Raw genomic sequence first — 20974 nt, 5'->3', positions numbered from 1 at the left:
TAAAAAAAAAACTGTCATTAGTAGAGGGGAAATTTGTTTCAAACAAATCTATTTGCCCCCTAACAAAATTACAGAAATCTGTCCTTTTCAACAGCGTAGAGTTAAGATGTCATCTATAACCACTCTCTTGTTTCTCTGGCATTGGTATCATTAGGGTTGGCTGTGCATGATCAAATAGCAATCTGTTTCGACCATTCTGTTTTCCAATTGTGCAGATATTATTCATACAATACAATGATTTAGCCCTTTTAAAAAAACACGTGCAATGCCTCTGCACTGGCTATGACGTAAACAAGAAACCCCAGAAGCCCGCGTAAAAAGCTCCCGGTACTATTTAAAAGAAAACCCCTCCCCTTAACTTTGGTGGCTTTTTGTAAAAACTCTTATTCTCCAGTGCTATTAAACCCCTTATATCGGGGTATCTGCCCTGCTGCTCTTTTATTGTATTCACTCTCTCCTGAGCTCTCCTCATACATTTAATACTACTTTAATTAACCAATAAAAGACAGATTTTTAAGTTCACAGTTCACTTTGTCTATTTTTTATTTTTCTTTCTGGAATCCATTCTGGAGTCCCCTTTATAGTCCTTGCATATATCTCTCTCCCTCCTTTGCAAATTTACAGAATTTTCGGGGTCCCTCCGACACATTGATCCTCAATGTGCTGGGTATAGCATCAAGTACTTTATGCCCTGTATTTGTAGTTGTTGCTTGACGCCATCAAATTCCTTTCTTTGCTTAACCAAATTCACACTAAAGTCTTGAAAAAAACAGAACTTTTCTATCTTCCCATTTGACTGGGCCATTTTTTCCCCTGGCATATTCGACCGCTGCTCTTAATGTTGCCTCCTGATCCCGATACCTCAAAAATCTTAATGGGACAGGCCATGGTCTTTGATCATCCGGTCTTCTGGGGCTGATGGTCTGGTGGGCTCTCTCAATAAGCAAGTTTCCTTTCAATCTTCCTGTTCCCACACTCGTGGAACCCATTCCTCAAACAACCCCACCGGGTCATTGCCTTGATATGGACATTATTCCTTCTGCTGAAATGCTCCATATGATTGATTTTATCCGGCAGCAGTTGTTTATCCAGTTTCCATGCCATTGCATTGTCTTAGGAACATAGGAAGTAGGAACAGGATTAGGCCAAAAATGGCCAATCGAGCCTGCTCCGCCATTCAATACGATCATGGCTGATCTAATTTATGACCTAACTCCATCTACCTGCCTTCTCCCCATATCCCCTAATTCCTCTATCATGTAAAAATTTATCTAACCGAATTTTAAATATGTTTAATGAGGCAGCCTCAACCACTTCCCTGGTTAGAGAATTCCAAACATTCACTACTCTCTGGGAAAAACTATTTTTCCTCATCTCTGTCCTAAATCTACTCCCCCGAATCTTGAGACTGTGTCCTCTTGTTTTAGTTTCCCCGGCCAGCTCAAAAAACCTTCTTACATCTATCCTATCCATACTCTTCCAGGGCCTTCAGTTTTTCCTGAGCCATTGTCAGGTCATTTTTGACCTGGTCCATTCCAATCACCAGGTTTTCAAGCGCTGTCGCCATCCCTGACAGCACATTTTCTACCTTAGAAAATCATCCTCTCAATGTCTCCATTGTTTTGAGCAACTTTTCCAGATCGGGTGTCGACCAATCGGCTCCAACATCAAGGCAGCACCTTTTTCACCACTCCTTTGTGGACTTGCTGTCGACGATCTTGGCGATTTTTCAACTTCTTCAGCCCTAATTTTTTTGTGACTTATTTTTCTTACCTGCCATTTTCTATTTTTAAGCACATAAAATCTTCAGTCTGGTCACCTTTGACCGTCTTTTTCATCACCTTTCATGTAGAGGTCTTCTAACCCACATTTGACTAGATCCTTCGTGTGGCCACACCCCATAACCTTTGCTCTTAAATACACCCAATGACCTGGCCTCCACAACTGCCTGTGGCAACAGATTCCACAGATTTACCACCTTCTGGCTGAAGAGATCCCTCCGCATCTCTGTTCTAAGCAGAACCCCTTCAATCCTGAAGTTGTGCCCTCTTGTCCCAGACTCTCCCACCTTGGGAAATAACCTTTCTACATCTACTCTGTCCACCCCTTTCAAGATCCAAAATGTTTCAATGAGATTGCCCTTCATTCTCCTAAAATTCCAAAAGCTGTCGTAGCCCTCTCATTTCTGGAATCAATCCTAGTGAACCTTCTTTGAGTCCTTTCCAATGACTGCACATCCTTTTTTTAAATGTGGAGCCCAAAACTGCCTCGAGTGAGGTCTTACCAGTGCCTATTAAACTTCAACATCACATCCCTGCTCTTATATTCTATTCCTCTTGAACAGTCCTCATCAGTTGTCTAACTAATGTTATCTCCTCCTTCTCATTGCTTGCTCCAGGTTCCAGCACCTTCAATTTGTGTGTTGCTGAAGGTGAGTCTTGCCTGACAGGGATGGGGAAGGGAGTAAAACTGAGGTTTGGGCATGGAGTGAAAATGTTAAGGAAATTGCAAAAGGACTACGAGGCAAAGAGCTACCCTGCCTTGAATTCCATCTGGATACGCTGCTGTCTTTAGGATTCAATAGCACTAACTCACTGTTTTGTACTGCTTTTATCAGAGCTGGCCATTTCTTCCTCTTATCCTCTTGGCTTACTTTGTGGTTTTCCATTTCTTTCTATACCCTGGCCAGCTGGCTTCCACGTTCTCCCATTAACACATAACTCAAACAGCAAAACTTAAATTGGTCTCACCCTATCAGAGATATTCCCTTTGTTCTTCCGACTCTTTCACCAATTTCCCTCTGACTGAAAACTAACTCACTTTCTCTCTTTCCCCGTTCTGACGAAGGTTCCTGGACCTGAAACTTTAACGCCATTTCTCTTTCCACAGATGCTGCCCATCCTGCTGAGCAGTTCCCGCATACATATTTTGTTTCATATTTAGCATAGCGGTTAGTGCAATGCTGTTACGGCGCCAGCCACCGGGTTTCGAATTCATTGCTTTCCGTAAGGAGTTTGTACATTCTCCCAGTGTCTGGATGGGTTTTCTCCGGGTGTTCTGGTAACCTCCCACCCTACAAAAAACAAACTGGGGTTGTAGGTTATTTGGGATATTTGGGCGGCATGGTCTTGTGTGCCTGAAGGGCCTGCTATCGTGCTGTATACCTTAATTTAAAATATTTTTGTTTAAATGTTAACATTTCCAGCATCTGTAGATTTTTATCTGATTTGGAAGGATGTGCTTTGATGGTTTCATTTTTGCAGCTTGCCTCTGTGCACAGTAACACGTGTTAGCCCACGGACACAGCAGTGAAGTTGGTGGTGATGTTGTACAGGCGGATACACTACCATCTGGCCAGCATTTTGCTTTATCCAGTACGTGACTGTGCAGAGTTGGCCATCAAACACATGTTACTTCACCAGGTTAAACAATGTTGACCACTTTCCAGTGGTCCTTTCCGTTGCATTCACGAAGCAACAATTATTACAACGTTGTGGTCTGACACATAACGTTCCCGTTGATGACTGGGTGAGGGTGGTTTCCTGTTGATAATGTACTGCAACTCAAATGATAAGCTGCCCCACCTCAACTCACCTCTACACCCTGAATGACGCCCCCTTTTCTTTCTCTCCAAATGCACAATGCAGAGGTGACAGTTGCTTTTCGTTTAATTGTGTTGGGAGTGTTGTTCGGCTGCTCTCAATTGTCTTCACAGAGAAACAGATGCAATTAAATGAAGGACACAAACTGAGCATCTTCACTCTTCCATCAGCATGAGTAATGGGAGAACTCAATCACTATTTCCTTCCTTTGATTAAATTAACTTAATGTGGGTGGGGGAATTCCAGTTTGGATATTTAAAGATCTATATCCCCTTAACTGGCAAAATATTCCTCAGAAATACAATGTAACCCTCTCTCTCCCTCTCACACACACATGCACAACCAGATGCTTTGTACTCTTTCCAACGTCAGCACATCCTTTCTTAAGACCTCAAACTGCTCACAATATACCATGTGAGATCTCACCTGTGCCTTATCACATCCCTGCTCTTCTATTCTATTCCTCTTGAAATGAATGCCAGCGTGGCACTCGCCTTCTTCACCGCCGTCTCAACCTGCCTGATGATGGCGAGCTGAACCAAGCTAAGGACTGATGGACTTCTGGCCTTCAGAGATGCCCAGCACCAATCAGCACCAATGACCAGAATGTTAAATTTAGACAGACAGCACAGTAACAGGCCTTTCCGGTCCACAAGCCCTTGCCACCCAAATACCTCTATTAACCTACAACCCCTGTACGTTTTGCTTTGCTGCAGTCCCACCAATCTGCTGTGCCAGGCAGCCCGAGAATGCAACTCAATGCTGCGTGGTTGAAAAATAACCAGGCCGTGCTTCTTAAAATGGGAAAAGGAGTTGAGAAGCAAGACATGTTTTAGGAGTGGGGAGACTGATGGCCATGGCAAGAAGGCAGGTCTAAAGGAGGATATTTGTTGGGTCTACGGTTTCCCATGGAATAGAAATGTGTCAAACCGCACACTCCTTGAATTTCTCTGACAGATGCAATTATTACTTGAGCAGGCGCAGTTATTGTTTGGCCACACACACACACACACACACACACATCCAAACATGCACCTGCATGCACACAAACACGCACAAGCAGACATGCAGGATACATGCAAGCAGATGAATATAGGATTATATTCATGGAAGATCACATGTATGCAAGCACACACAAATGTAACATACACAGGAACACTCCCACAAGTATATCCACAGACAAAACATGCATACCTTTGCCTATGCATGCAAATATATTTATAGACATACAGTCACAAACATATAGAGACTACATAGAGACACATGCGTGTACAGGCAGAAGCATGCACACAAGCACGCAGATTTACATGCAGATACACACATAAGTATGCACACAAATTCCCCATCACATGCATGCAGATTTAGGCATACATACATGCGCAATATACCCTGCACACTCAAACACATACAGTATATTCAATTGCATATGCAGGCAACAGGTACAAATTTGCACAAACACACAAACATCATAGGTATATACACACACAAATGGATATGTACCTACACATATAAAAACCTGCAGCCAGATTCTGAGGATAATATTTACATACACATTCCACATAGTTTATCCCAGCACGAAATCAGCCAGAGTTTATGTCTAATTTGGCAGCCACGTCACTGGAAACAAGATACGGCAATTGGAACTGCCAAGTACGGTGAAACTCTGCACAACCAGAATCCTGCCTTTGGCTGGAGACTGCAACCTCTATTGCTCTCCAGTTCCTGGTCCAACCACTCTTCTAATCCCTTTTACCATAAACTACACCACGACATGGTTGGCATAGCAGTTAGCGCAACACCTTTAGAGGGCCAGCGATTGGGACCGGGGTTCAAATGCCATGCAGTCTGTGAGGAGTTTTTATATTCTTCCCGTGTCTATGGGTTTTCTCTGGGAGCTCCGGTTTCCTCCCACCATTCGAAATGTACCGGGGTGTAGGTTAATTTGGTATAAATTGGGCGGCATGGACTCATGGGCTAAAATGGCCTGTTACTGTGTTGTATGTCTAAATTTAAAATAAAAAGAATTGAACTTAACATTATAATGGTTATAGGAGTGAAACACCTTCCCTGAAGTTTAGAAGAAGGTGATCTAAGGGAGATGTTTTCTTGCTACAATTTAGCATGGGGAGTTACATAGCCCGGAAACAGGCCCTTTGGCCCAACATGCTAATGGTGACCAAGTTTTCGACCTGAGGTAATCCCGAAAAGTTTATTCATTGGAGACTTTGTGGTCATGGCCTCATGATGAGGGGATGAAGGGAAATTTCCACACGAAAGGGGTTGAACTTCTGCAGAAGCTAATCTGAAAGAACCCAGTCAAAATCTGTGTCAAATAGTTTGAAAGACTGGCTTGGGGCATTCTGACAGCAAGGCGAGAAACTGATTCATTTCCAAACTATTAAATACATAGTTGACTGACTTCTTAAATCTTGAACATTTCTCACAGAATCACAGAGGCTCTGATAACTCGATGGCTAGAGCACTGGTCTTGTAAACCAGGGGTTGTAAGTTTGTCCCTCACTGGGGCCTCATTTCCATGAGAGGCGCTGGACAAAATGTCGACTCTGCCTTCTTTACGGTAGACAAAGTTAAATTTTGTCCACCGTAAGGACGTCAGAGGGTCATGTAATGTAATATTTCATGTAATATTACATTCTAAATGTGGTATTACGTGACAATAATGGAACTTTTACATTCAAAGAGTTATACCACACAGAAAGAGGCCAATCAACCCAATTCATCCATACTGACCAATTTGCCTATGTGAGACAATGTTATTTGCTTGCATTTGGCCCACGACCCTCTGGACCTTTCCTATGCAGTAAAATCCCCAGTAACCGGCACCTACGGGGATTGGCAGATGCCAGATATGTGAATTTTCTGAGACACACTCTAACTAATATACCTGCATTAAGAATGCAGTGCAAAATGTAAAGTGATTTGCGGTGTGATGTTCTCCCGTTTTTCGGTTCATTTTATTTGAGTGGGACTGACCCTTTAAGAGAACAGATTTAACAACCTGTCTGCAGGATTTGAAGTGACTGTGAAACAAGCAGCAAGCTTTGAACATCATGTTCCTTTTACTGGATACATTTACAGAATCAACACAGAAGCCCTGGACAGTGCATTGTTTGTTCAAGAGGCCACTTTAAGGAAGCAGCACACAAGTGGCGAACTCTTTGACTTTCATTGTGCGATTGAGAAACTCACTTGGCCTCATTGTGTGGTTATAGACAGAATGTTAGATTTCCTCTTTTTCCTTATGAAGGGTTGAGACGCCACTTTGACTGACAAAGTTGCAGAAGAAATACTGCACTCTACCATGACTGACCCATGAAAAGGGTTTTAATTGCGGAAGAATGCAATTGTCTAAAAAAGGACATTTCTCTGAAGCACCTCAATAAGGGTTTCGTGAGTGATCAACCTTCTGTCGCCCTCGGTCTCTTTCACCCACATCAGGAACTGCTAATTTCATCCCCTTAAAGCCTGCATGTCTCACCTATCTTAAAGCCTATGTTTGCCTGTGTGCCTCAGTCATCGAAAGCCTGCATGTCACATCAATTTCAAGCCCACATGTTATCATTGAGTTTTTGAACTTTGAACTTGGAACTGCCTTTCAAGAATTGAGCCTTGTGCTGTAGTGGTTTGGGGTATTCCACACACACAGCAATATATTCACGCATGGTTAGAGTTTGTTAGATAATTGTATATCAATTTAGTTAAGTTTAGATAAGTTAGCTAAATTAGATTAGGTGTTATATGATTACTGAATAATAATTAAAAATATTATTTTATATATAACACTGAGCTAATTTTTTTTCAATCTTTTTATTATTATTATAATTTATAAACACATACAGTTCAAAGAGATATAAAAAAATACATAGTAAGTAATGAATTAATACAGAGATATTAAACAATAATATTACAGAATAAAAATATATCATATAAAAAATTTTTTTTGATCAGTTTAGGGTGTGAACTATCTCTAAAAAAAAAAGATATAATTAATAACAATATATGAAAAAAGAGAAAAAAAAACCCCAAAAAAAGAAGAAAAAACAAATCTGAATTAAAAAAAACTTAAAAAAAAAACCTACAGATATAGCTAAACCACGCCGATCACTCCGATCTCATCTTACAGCCCAATTATCATCCATAATCATAGAAAGAAAACAGAGCCAGATCAACTCACCACAAATGAAAATATTGAATAAATGGTCGCCAGGTTAACTCAAACTTAGAAGGGGATTCATAGACAGAGTTTCTAATTTTCTCTAAATTTAAACATAGTATAGTTTGGGTAAACCATTGGAAAACAGTGGGAGGATTAACCTCTTTCCAATTTAATAGTATAGATCTTCTAGCCATTAGTATAAGAAAAGCAATCATACGATCTGCAGGAAGAGATAAATAAGTCAAATCTACCATAGGTAATCCAAAAATTGCAGTAATGGGATGTGGTTGTAAATCAATATTCAAAGCAGTAGATATAATGGAAAAAATTTCCTTCCAATAATTCTGTAAAGAGGGACAGGACCAAAACATATGGGCTAATTTTCATTGCTGCTGTTTCGCATACATAACAGCAGATCTTAATTATGTAAAGTTCACTTTAATCAGGTAATTCCTGTATCTTACAAAATTTAAATTTAATTTCGAACCCCAGTTGCTGTCACAGCGTTATGCTACCCGTTATGCGAACTTTGCTGCCTTCATAATTAACTCCCTGCTCCCCCAGATGAGGCCTTACTAATATACTTCATACTAATAAAGGTAGGGATAGGGAGACACCTTGGGAGGATCACCCCAGAGGCGAGCAGCACCGGCTGGCTCTTCAGCCTGGGCGCCGCCCTTTTGTTTAAACACAACTTTATTGGAACTTTATTCAAACAGCTACTGCGGGCGGGGCAAGACTGGGGCGCTCCAAGAGGTTGTGTGCTGCTTCGGCGAACATTTACTTTTACAATTTTAAACTTTTATCTAAAGTTTTATTTATTTAAATATTCATTTACTTCCTCCATTTTTTGTTTTGTCCTTTGGTTGGGTTGCCTGAATTCCGGATACCACGGATTTTTACTGTACAGGGATTTTAAACATTGCAATAATTTCTGCGACCAGTTTGTCCCACGACCTCACCAATTTCTGTGTGAAAAAGTTTGCCCCTCAGTTCCCTTTCTAATCTATGCCTCTCGTTTTGACGGTCCTAATCTTGGGTGGTGGTGGGGGGGAGGGGGGGTGGGAGCTGTGACCATTTACTTTATCTCTGACCCTCAAGATTTTATAATCCTCCATAAGTTCATTCCTCGTATTCTTCGGGAAACAAAATTCCCAGTCTCTCTCTATAAACAAAATCTTCCAGTCCTGGCAACATCCCTTTTCAGTCTAATGACATCCTTCCTACAGCCAGGTGACCAGAACTGCACACAGGATTTAAAAAAAAAATTCAGTTCAATAAAGACTCTCTTAAATAATGAACAAGTAGTTCAGGCAGGCAGTAAGCAATGGGGTGTAATTGAATCCCACGTTTGGGTTATTCTGGAGAGTTAAAATGTTTTGCAGAGATCAGTGTTTTCTATTTTCTCCATAATAGGCTGGGAAAATGCTTCATCCCAAGGCTACAGCAAATATTTAGAGGCAAAGAATTAAATTTAAAAATAATATTTTCTGTTGGGATAACTGCTCTGAATGGTTTGCTCAGGACACTGACATGTTTAAATTTTAGAATTCAGACCCTTTCAACTCATGAGCCCCCAGCACCCAAATACTCTCACATGACAAACCCCAGAAGCCTTTGGAACACGGGAGGAAACCAGAGCCTCCAGAGGAAACTCTCAAGGTCACGGGGAGAACATAGTGTGATGTGAGTCTATTATGCGCTGATGCCCGTAAATTCTTACTTACTGCAGCCCCATACAGATACGTGACCGCACATGTGACCACACATCCGTCAGGCTGTTTTCATTTGACTCTGTTCCTGCCTCAGCTTGCTGGCTGCTGAAGCCTGCACCTCTGCCACTCACTTGTGATCCCGACTACTTCCTCATATTCCACGTTGGAGCCTTTTCTCTGCAGCAACACCATACCACAGTGTGATGCAGCCTGCCGGGACGTTCTCGACAGAGCTCCTATAAAAGGTTGACGTGATGGTGGCCGGTAGCCTTGCCTGGTCCAGGTTGAGAGGGAGATGGGCTGAATGCATGTAACTGGGTAGATACCTTGGTCGACATGGACAAGTCAGGATGAAGGGTCTATTTCTGTTCTATAATATTCATGGTAAGATAGACCTTATTTTTAAAATCAGTGGTCTTGCCAATCTCTTGCCTCTGCAATGACTTTTCACAAGATCGCAAGGCAAAGGAACAGAACCAGGCCACTAGACCCATCGAGTCTGTTCTGTAAATCTACACTAAGATACTCTACCCTAGTTCCAATTTCCAGCCTTTTCCCCATATCCCTTGATGCCCCCACTAATGAGATACTTGTCTATTTCTTGTTTAAATACTCCCAGTGATCTAACTTCCACTGCTGTATGCGGCAGTGAGTTCCACGGATCCACGACCCTCTGGCTAAAGAAGATCTTCCTAATCTCTGTTTTAAATGGATAACTTCTAATTTTCAGATTATGACCCCTTGTCCACGATTCACCCACCAAGGGAAACATCTTACCCGCACTCCACCTTCTCTAAACCTTTCAAAATACGAAAAGCCTTTATGAGATCTCCTCTCATTCTTCTATACAACCCAAGATCTGCCAAACACTCCTCGTACGTTAGCCCTTGCATTCCGGGAATCATCCTATTAAATCTCCTCTCCACCCTCTCCAACAACATCATATCCTTTCTAAGATAACCTCTGTTTTTCCTCTCCACCTCCCTCTCCTCCTCTATGATGATCTTTAATCTCATATTCTTATGACATAGAGGGAGGCCATTCAGCCAATTAAGCCAATGGCAACTGGCTCAAAGCAAACCCGTCAATCCCATTCTCCTGCAAATGATTCCCTCTCACTTGGCTCTGCACTCCTGACCACCCCACTTACCAACACAAGGGGCAATTTATAGTGGACACTGACGGATTATGTTATATTTTATATGGTTTATAGATACGTTTTAAAGGAGATAAACTGTAGGTTTTTTTTAGTGTAGGTCACAAACACAAACACTTCACAACACAGATCTCATTTAAAATGCCAGAGCTCTGCTCAAGCCAGACAGTCCAGGCTCCCAGTGCCTTTGTAAAGACAATGGAAACTGCTTTGCTGAAGGACTTCACAAGTAAGTGTCAATTGGACATGCCATGGAGTAATGGATTATTGTTTTGGAAAGCAACAGATGAACGGACAGAAGATTGGATCCAGTGCCGCAGTCTGTCTGAGTGCAATTTGCTGTTCTGGGAGGATCGTGTGGTTTTCTCTGAGAGAGAGAGAGAGTTCAGTTCTACAGTTCAGCAGCAGTAGCTGGGACTGGAACAGGACAAGCTGGCAAGCTTGTGGAAAAACCCCATTTTGAAGAATGGGTTGTGAGTTCTTATTTCAGCCTGGACAAAGCCCTTGTGGTCCATACAAGAGGAGATGGCTGACTGTATAATGTTTCACTTGAAATCAGGGAAATAGAAAGGAATTCTGGTGACCTGAAAGAAAGGGATTATCATCTGGAAAATCCTGATAGGGCAAGTTTCTTTGGCAAGACACTGAAGTGGCTGATCAGACCTAATCAGTTGGTGTCCAACGAGCAACAAACCTCTCTCTGAAAACCGACAAGAACCTTCCTGAGCGGTAGCCATTTACATTTCAAGCACCAAAGCCTGGTGAAGATTCATAAATGTTAAATTCTATGCGCAGTATAAGAATTGCTTGATACCAGTGAACTTGAAGGAGTGAGAAGTGAGATTGGACTGTGAATCAAAGAACCTTTCTGAACTTACACACATATTACATACATGTGAGCTTAGAATTAGAAGGGGGTTAAGTTAATAGTAAGAAGTTAGAGTTTGATCCTGTTTTCATGTTTAAAGAAAGTTAAAAGTAACTTTTGTTTAAGTAACCATTTGTCTTGGTGAATTTATATTGCTGCTGGGTTTTGGGGTCCTCTGGGCCCATAACAACACTCAATGTACCAACCAGTACATCTTGAAAACCACTTCTCTAACCCTGCCTTAACATTTTCTTAAGTGGTCCAGTGTTGGATGACGCTTTTGGACTGATCTACAATCTCTACTGAATTGTACCAATGCAAACCATTGTCCATCCCAAGGAGCACTAAACTGAAAGTTTGGATTGAAGTCAGTGCAGTCGTGGAGGCTGCAGGAGCGCTGGAGGCGAATCCACGGACATTCAGTGACGGTGGGGGTGGGGGGGGGGAGGGTTCTCTTTTGCTTCTCTTTCTCTGAGTGTCTGTAAGGGGCGCCTGGCAAATTTCTGACAATGGTGAATCTGTCGCCCTTGCCACAAACGAAAACAAATTCTGTGTAATATTACATGACACTAAAGGAATCTTGAATCTTGACTGCAGCTGAGGTTAAATATTCCATTGATGAATAAACTATATTCCTAAGACAAATACCTTGTAAATGTTGGAGAGCTTTTATTTAAAAAAAAGACAAATAATTGGATCACATCAAATGTCAGGTTTTTCCAGTGACTAAATTAGAATCATAGATTCACATAGTTCTACTGCATGAAGCAGTTCATGTAACCAAACTAGTCCCATCTGCCTGCATCAGCCTATATCCCACTAAACCCTCCCTATCCTTGTGCCTTGTTGCAAGGTCTTTTAAACATTATAACTGTCACCGTTTTTAGCACTTCCTCTCTGCCAAAATATTATTCAGCCTCGTCCCACTGGCTTGCAAGTTCAAATTTATTGTCATCTGATTCCACAAGTACAACCCGACGAAAGTGTTCTCTGGTCCTTAGTGTAAAACATGCAGGCACACAACCAGACCTAACACACATACAGACAAATAATACATTCGCGGGACAAATGTACATAAATAGATATTTTTTTGGAAATATGAGAGTCTCGGCTGGTTAATGTAAGCAGCTCCTTTGGTCATTCAGTGTTCTCACTACTGCTCATGAGAAGAAGCTGCTCCTTCCTCAGCCTGGAGGTGTTGGCTCTGATACTCCTGTATCCCTTCCCTGACAGGAAAGCACCCAGTCCATATCCGTCCATACTCCTACCATCCAAATTTTTCTACATGTCAATATCGAGGCTGCAATCACCACTTCAGCTGGCAGGTTGTTCCCCATTCTCGTCACTCTCTGTGTGAAGAAGTTCCTCCTCGTGTTCTCTTTAAACATTTCACCCTTCACCATTAACCCACGTCTTCTAGCTCTTGTCTCAACTAAGCTTTTTTTATGCTCCAGGTTCCAGAATCTGAAGGTATGCTCAGCGCAGCGGTTAGTGGAACAGTGTCACAGCGCCAGCAACCCGAGTTTGAATCCTATGCTGTCTGTAAGGGGTTTGTACATTCTCTCTGTGACTGTGAGGGTTTTCCCCAAGTGCTCCGGTTTCTTCCCAGCTTTCAAAATGTTGTATGTCAATTGGGTGTAATTGGGCTTGTGGGCGGAAGGGCCTGTTACTGTGCTGTATGCCTAAATTTAAGAAGTCTCTTTTTTGTTCAAGTTTTATTCAATTTATTGCAGGAAAGTCAAAGGTAAAAAAGAAAAAAAAAATGGTTCACAGCACTGAACAGGCACTAATTAGCTACAAAAACAATTTCTAAACTTCATGATGCCAAAAAGCAGTCACTAGGCTTTTACATAGAGGGAAAAAGGTGAATATAAAGGATATTCTCTGCCTTTACATCGATTCACCCAGCTTTATAAAAACACCGACGGTGGATGGATTCCGATCCTTCCAGGGAGGTAGTCCCAGAGGTGAAGTGAGTCGCTCCACTTTGCTCTATAAAGGGAATGCCGCAGAAGACTGCTGCTTTGGGGCAGGCTGATGATGTCACGATGACACTGTCAGCCCGTGATCCAGGAGCCATCACCAGGGCTGATGAGTGATGGGTGGTGGAGTTAGGGCTCCCTCCTGCCACCCGGAAATGTCCTCTTTCTGTTCCCCCTCCGCCCCTTGCTCCTTCACCAAGGCCACCGAGGAGCAGGAGGGCAGCGAGGAGCCGGAGAAAGTGGGAATGGACGTGCAAGGTGAGAAGGAGTGGAGGGAGTCTGGCCCAAAGAGCGAGGAGGCCCAGCGGGGGAAAGGAGAGTTGGAGCTCGCCGAGCCGCCGGGGCCAGAGGTTGAAGAGACCCAGGTGCTGAGCTCCACGGCCCGCGAGGAGGGAGGAGAAATGCTGAGCAGTGGACACGTAGAAACGGGGCTGGATGGATGCAAGAGGGGAGCGAAGATCTGAGCTCAGCGTGCCGGAGAGGCAGTGCAGGGCAGAACAGCTGGAAGAAGGATCAACGGCCGTCTTCGTTACCCATAATCCCCCATGCAGCTGGAATCGCCCTGCATTTCCCAGAGCGGTTCCAGCTGCGTGGGGGATTATGGGAACAAAGATGACCATTGCTCGGCATGCATGTTCGACCTCATGGCGACAGGTGGCACTACTGCACCACTTTCCCCCACCTCCCTCAGCTCTGGAGGACACTCTTTGTAAAAGCAATGCTGGAGCAGCCTTATAGGCCTCCTCCATAAAAGGCAAGTCTGCCTTTTTGCCCCTCCCCCCCCCCAACCCACCAATGGAGCCGGCCTCAATGCGGCATCGCTCCATAAAAAACTAGCATGAAAAGAAAATGTTCCCTCCCAATCTGACTGAACAAGCTGCTTGGAAAATGTCAAAAATTTGCAAATGTTCAGTTCCTTTATTAGTTATGAGATGGCAAGGAAGCCATTAACACAACTGTTTTTGGAAATTGAAATAGTTTCCCCAGGCCCAATAGTTACACGATGAACTATTTTGATTCGTTGTCTCTTGGGGCGACGAAGCTGAAGTAGGACAGCAAGACTCTTGCCCCTAACTCCACACCAACTACTCCACCTCCTGCCTCCCACCCCAAGGGTTTTGTGGTGTTAGGTTTGGCAAATTTTTGAAGCCTCTTTGTGTCCCCAGCACATCCCAATTGCATTCATGACCTCTGACTATTCAGAGATTATTATGTACATCCCAATTCATCTTCCCTTCAAATGTGTCGCTCAGTTGAAATTGCTCTTGCCCCCCCAAATGAGAAGGTCAAGTCCAAACCGGGGACCTCACTGCTCCTGTGCAGTCAAGAGGGAGTGTTGGACTGCTGGAGGTGCTATCTCTCAGAGCGTGAATCAATGACAACTCTCTTCTCCTGAGTTGATACTGTAGCAAAGAGAGTGGGGTTCCCTGGAGTTATAGGAAATAGGAGGAGGAGGAGCAGCCCATCGGACCCTTGGGGAGTTCAATTCAATACTGTCATAAGTCACAGAGCACGGAGACTGGCCCATCCATAAGACATCGAAGCAGAGGTAAGCCAACGAGTCTGCCCCACTATTCAATCATGAGCTGATCCATTTTCCCTCTCAGCCCCACTGTCCAGCCTTCTCCCCATAACCTTTGATGCTCTGGCTAATCTAGAATCCATCAATCTCTCCCTTAAATACACACAATGTCCTGGCCTCCGCATCCACCTGGGGCAACCAACTGTCTGCACTGGCCATCGGGCGCCATTGACACTCGTCCCATTTTATTCTCTTCACATTCCCAAGTGCTCCGCTCAGATTCCACATGCTCAGCGTGACTTGCAGTGGCCAATGAACCTACTGATCAGCATTTCTTTGGGATGCAAGGGGAAACCAGAGCACCCAATGGAGGGGCCAGGTGGTCAGAGGGAGAACGCACCAATGCGCACAGCCAGTAACAGAGGTCGGGGTTGAAGGAGGGTCACTGTAGCGGTGAGGCAGCGGGTCTATGAGATGTAAATACTGCCTCACCAATACTCTTAATGAGGTATTCCTGATCATAAACCTTGATGACTTCCGTATTTTGAAAGCTATCTCGCCCTTTCTTAAAATTAAGCAATTTTTTCAGATTTATTGTCAGAGTACATATGTGACATCACATGCAACTTTAAGATTCCTTTTTCTTGTGATCTTGGAGGAATCACCACTAATTGGTAGTACAAAATAAACTGTGCACAGTGAAAACAAGAACTGTAAACAGATAACGAATGTAAACAAACTGACTGTGCAATACAGAGAGAACAAAGAAAGTCAACTAAGTGTAAAGTAAGAGTCCTTAAATGAGTCTCTGATTGACTTTGTCAATGAGGAGTCTGATGGTGGAGGGGTGGCAGCTGTTCCTGAACCTGCTGTGCAAGTCTTGTGGCATCTATACCTCTTTTCTGATGGCAGGAGCGAGAACAGAGCGTGCGCTGGGTGGTGTGGGTCTTTGATGATCGCTGCTGCTCTCTGACGGCAGCGCTCCCTGTAGATCTACTCGATACTGGGGAGGGTTTTGCCATCCAGCCTGGTCCACGCATTCAAATCACGACCGATTTATTTTTCCTCTCAACGCCATAACCTTCGACACCCTTACTAATCACACACCTCTGTGTTAATGCACCCAATGACTTGGCCTCCACAGGTACCTCTGGCAACAAATTCCACAGATTCACCGCCCTCTGGCTGAAGAAACAGCTCCTCGTGGCTCAGCACACCATTGACACCTTGATGAAAGGCTCAAGCCCGAAACGTCGGTTATGTATCTTTATCTTCACTGTATAAAATGCACTGTTTGACCTGCTGAGTTTCTCCAGTGCTACGTTTACAACCGGAGCAGGGTTGCATAGATCAGTGGAAGCTTTGCTTTAGACAGCACACACGACATCAGGGGAAAGTCAATGCTCTCACTTCCACACTGGGGAGGGAAGCACCACGCGTCATCTAACCAGCAATTTGGGTCACTCACAGGCTTCAAAGGGATTGCCCAACTGCCGCAGAGTGGTTAGAAATACACATCCTCAACATCATGGCTGTTCTGTCAGAAGGCACCAGTGGGCAGGTAAATGTGTGTCCTCCACAGGATGCAACTCTGAGGCACTTCCTCAAAAAAAGCACATTTGGGAAAGTTGCAGTGGTTGTTTTACGGGTGGGAATGTGAGGGGCATCAGAGAACACATAGGCAAAGAAGGGGGAGAGGGAGAGAGGAAGAGGGGGGGCAGAGAGAGAGAGAGAGAGTGAGAAGAGAGGAGTGCAGAGAGAAAGGGAATACAGAGATAGAGGGTAGCTCAGAGATAGTGAGGTGAGAGGGGGTGGGAGTGGAAAAGAATGCAAAAATAAAGAGAGCAAGCACAGAGGGAGTAAATGAACAGAGAAAAAGAGAAAGAAGAGAGAGGGAGTGTGAGGGTGATTGCACAGAGAGAGAGGTTACAAAGGAAGAGCTCTGTGCTGAGGAGAGGGAGAAATGGAAGGAAAGGGAGAGAGGGAGGGGAAGGGGGAGAGATAGAGAGAGAGTTAGTGGGAGGGAGATGAGAAGTGAGGGCCTGAAGGATCAAATGCAGTGAGGGTGAGATGAAGTGGATTCAGACAGAGAGTGCAGCTTGAGAGGGGGTGCAGGGGGATGGAGTGAGCAGGGTGAGGCCTGTGCTCAAGGGGAGGGAGTGCACACTGGGAGGATGCAGAAGAGAGTTTCCCATAGATGGCGATAGCTCCATTATTGACTTTGTTGAGAGTCAGCCTTTCCGTGAGGTCGAAACTGCTAACTGTGAAAACAATTCAGATTCCCGGATTTAAATTGGAAGCAGCCAGACTGAGTTGCCTCTCCAACACGGGCAAAGCTTCCCCTCCCACTTTCCCCATGGGAATTTTTCTCACAAATAGACCAACAACAGAGGGACTGCTCTCAAACCAAAGCGGGGGTGGTGCAGGGAGGGCGGTGGGGGGTTGGGCTGGGGGAAAGTGACCTCTTCCAAATAAAACAAACTTTAATCTTGCATCTGCAGCTTTTGTGCTTTTCTAAACTTTATTCTTGCTTGAGTCTTCACGATGCATGGTTAGTTTGTGACAAACTGGGAGAAGAGCTGGCTGGTGGCCTGATTCAGCAGTCCTCAGGGCACTAGTGGGCTTCCAGTTCATTGCCCGATATTGTGTCCTGTGAGCTGTTGATAACATGGGTGGAACACAGTTAGTGTAGCTGTTAGTGCAACGCTAATATGGTGCCAGCGACCCAGGTTTAAATCTGCAAGGAGTTTGTATGTTCTCCCCATGCCTACATACATTTCCTCTGGGTGCTCTGGTTCCCTCCCACCATTCAAAATGTGTGGGATTTGTAGATTAATTGGTACATTTGTGGGCCGGAAGGTCCTGTTACTGTGCAGTGAGCATAAATTCAATTAAGCTGTTAAATCGCAAACTGCTGCAAGAACTCAGTGGATCATGCAGCATCTGTGAAGGCATCGAGACCCTTCATCAGGACCTGAAACATTGACCATACTTTTGTCTGCTTGGATACCGCTCGACTGGCTGAGTTCCTCTCACAATTAGTGCTCAGCCCTATATTCCAGCATATCTGAATAACATGTATGGATTTTAAAAAAAAGAATATCCAGGATGATGCCTGGATTGGAGAACCTATTGTGTGAAGCAAGGTCGACATAGCTGGGGCTTTTCTCTTTGGAGAGATGAAGGATGAGAGGTGACATAATAGAGGTGTACAAGATCATGAGGGGCATAAATAGAGTGGAGAGCTAGCACCTTATCCTGGGGCGAGGAAAGCATCCGTTCAAGGTGAATGGAGGAATATTCAGGGACATGACGGAGGTAAGATTTGAACTTAGAGAATGGTGGGTGCCCAGAATACTAAAGAGCTGAAAGAAGGAAAATTCCCAACTTCTAATTTGCCAAAACACTGACAGAAACCACGATCAAGCTGCCCACTGTATCCATTCAATTAAATAACATGGAACACGGCAGGACGGTATGACGATCTGCAGACCGATGTAAACCTACTCTGCAACAATCTAATATTTCCCTACCTCACACCTGTAATCTTCTGTTTTTCTTGGATCCATGTGCCTGTCCTATCTTAGAGTCTTTTAAATGTCCCAATTGTACCAACTTTCACCACCACTCCTGGCAATGCATTCCAGGCATCCACCACGCTCAATGTAGACGCTTCCCTTAAACTTTCCTCCATTCTACCTTAAACAGATGTCATCTGGTATTTGCGATTGTAACCCTTGGTAAAAGGTGCCGGCTGTCCACTCTATCTGTGCCCCTCATTATCTTCCATACTTCTATGAAGTTACCTCTCATCTTTTGTCACTTCAAAGAAAAAAGCCCTAGCTCTGTCAACCTTGCTTCATGAGACATGTTTTCTGGGCAACATCATGTTAAATCTCCTTTGTACCTTCTCTAAACCTTCTACATCCTTCCTCTGGAAACAGCAGATATGCTGCACTGACCTGTGGATCATGTGACTCACACATCGACTTCCCTGCTCCAGTTATTCAACAATTACCAATATAAAAACAGAAAGTGTTGCGAATTGTCAAACAGGTCACTGATCTATCTTCAGAGTGGCTCTGAGACGTGAAATATTACCTCTGTTTGTCTCCATTGATGCTGCCCGACCCGCCAAAGATTTCAAGCATTTTGTTTTTTTTATTTCGGATTTCCAACATCTGCAGGTTTTTGCCTTTGAAACCTTTCACTTGTAGGAAATCTCTTCTGACAATGACTATGTAGGATGTGGAGCTCGGTGTCAGGTCACTGAGGGTAAGCTCATGCACTCTCCATTTTCACCTCCTCTCGTGTTTCTTCATCCGAATCAACAGGTGAGTGAGGTGATCAGGGGTGTGGTGGGATGGAGGGCCTATTTCTGTTGTGTATAATGCAATGATTCCACAACACATTGACCTTCATGCACTTGACCAGGTTCTCCTCAAAGGCATATGGTCTATTCACCATTTTGGATGTTCCCTCAAGGTCAAGAATGCATGGTTTCATGGTTTACGCATGACATTTAAGGCCATTCTGGCCTATCAAGGCTTGCGTGACCTGTCCCCTCTCGCCTTCTCTGTAACCTGCTTTCCCTCACATTCCCATCAACAAGCCCTGGTTCCTCTACTCACCTGCATGGAAGTGTCAATTTACAATGCAACCATTTCAGTCTAATCATAGATTCATAGAAAATAAGACCATAAGACATAGGAGTAGAAATAGGCTATTCAGCCCATCGAGACTGCCCCACCATTTAATCATGAGCTGATCCATGTTCCCACTCAGCCCCACTGCCCGTCCTTCTCCCCATAGCCTCTGATACCCTGGCTAATCAAGAACCTATCCATTTTTGTCTTAAATGCACCCAATGACCCGGCCTCCATGACTGCCTGTGACAACAAATTCCACTGATTTACCGCCCTCTGGCTGAAGAAATTCCTCCGCGTCTAAGTAGAAGTCTTTCAATCCTGAGGTTGTGCCCTCTCTCCCACCATGGGAAACAACCTTTCTACATCTACTCTGCCCACACCTTTCAACATTTGAAATGTTTCAATGAGATTCCCCCCTTATTCTCCTAAATTCCAATGGGCACCGACCAAGAGGTGTCAAATGCTCCTCATATGAAAACCCTTTCATTCCCAGTATAATCTCTGTGAGACCGCTCCCACATCAGCACATCCTTTCTTAAATGAGGAGCCCAAGTGAGGTCTCACCCATGCCTTATAAAGTCTCAACATCACATTCTTGCTCTTGTATTCTATTCCTCTTGAAACGAATGCCACATTGTATTTGCCTTCTTCACCACAGAAGTAGGGAGTAGGGAGTAGAGAGAGGGGAGTAGGGAGTAGGGAGAAGGGAGTAGGGAAGAAGGGAGTAGGGAGTAGGGAGAAGGGAGTAGGGAGTAGGGAGAAGGGAGAAGGGAGGAGGGAAGAAGGGAGTAGGGAGAACAGAGTAGGGAGAAGATAGGGAGTAGGGAGAAGGGAGTAGGGAGTAGGGAGAAGGGAGTAGGGAGTAGGGAGAAGGGAGAAGGGAGTAGGGAGAACAGAGTAGGGAGAAGGTAGGGAGTAGGGAGAAGGGAGTAGGGAGAAGGGAGTAGGGAGAAGGGAGTAGGGAGAAAGGAGTAGGGAGAAGGGAGAAGAGTTTAGGGAGAAGGGAGTAGGGAGAAGGGAGTAGGGAGAAGGCAGTAGGGAGTAGGGAGAAGGGAGAAGGGAGTAGGGAAGAAGGGAGTAGGGAGAACAGAGTAGGGAGAAGGTAGGGAGTAGGGAGAAGGGAGTAGGGAGAAGGGAGTAGGGAGAAGGGAGTAGGGAAGAAGTGAGTAGGGAGAACAGAGTTGGGAGAAGGTAGGGAGTAGGGAGAAGGGAGTAGGGAGAAGGGAGTAGGGAGAAAGGAGTAGGGAGTAGGGAGAAGGGAGAAGAGTTTAGGGAGAAGGGAGTAGGGAGTAGGGAGAAGGGA

General features: G+C 44.3%; 1 protein-coding gene across 5 annotated transcripts in view; it reads right to left on the bottom strand.

Moving 5' to 3' along the window:
- Nucleotides 1-20974, bottom strand: part of LOC138755796 (guanine nucleotide-binding protein G(s) subunit alpha) — a 369610-nt gene that overhangs the window by 76647 nt on the left and 271989 nt on the right. The window lies entirely within an intron of this gene.

The sequence above is a fragment of the Narcine bancroftii genome, chromosome 2 (assembly GCF_036971445.1).
Source record: "Narcine bancroftii isolate sNarBan1 chromosome 2, sNarBan1.hap1, whole genome shotgun sequence".
NCBI lineage: Eukaryota > Metazoa > Chordata > Chondrichthyes > Torpediniformes > Narcinidae > Narcine > Narcine bancroftii.
This window is presented reverse-complemented; position numbering and strand designations above follow the sequence as displayed.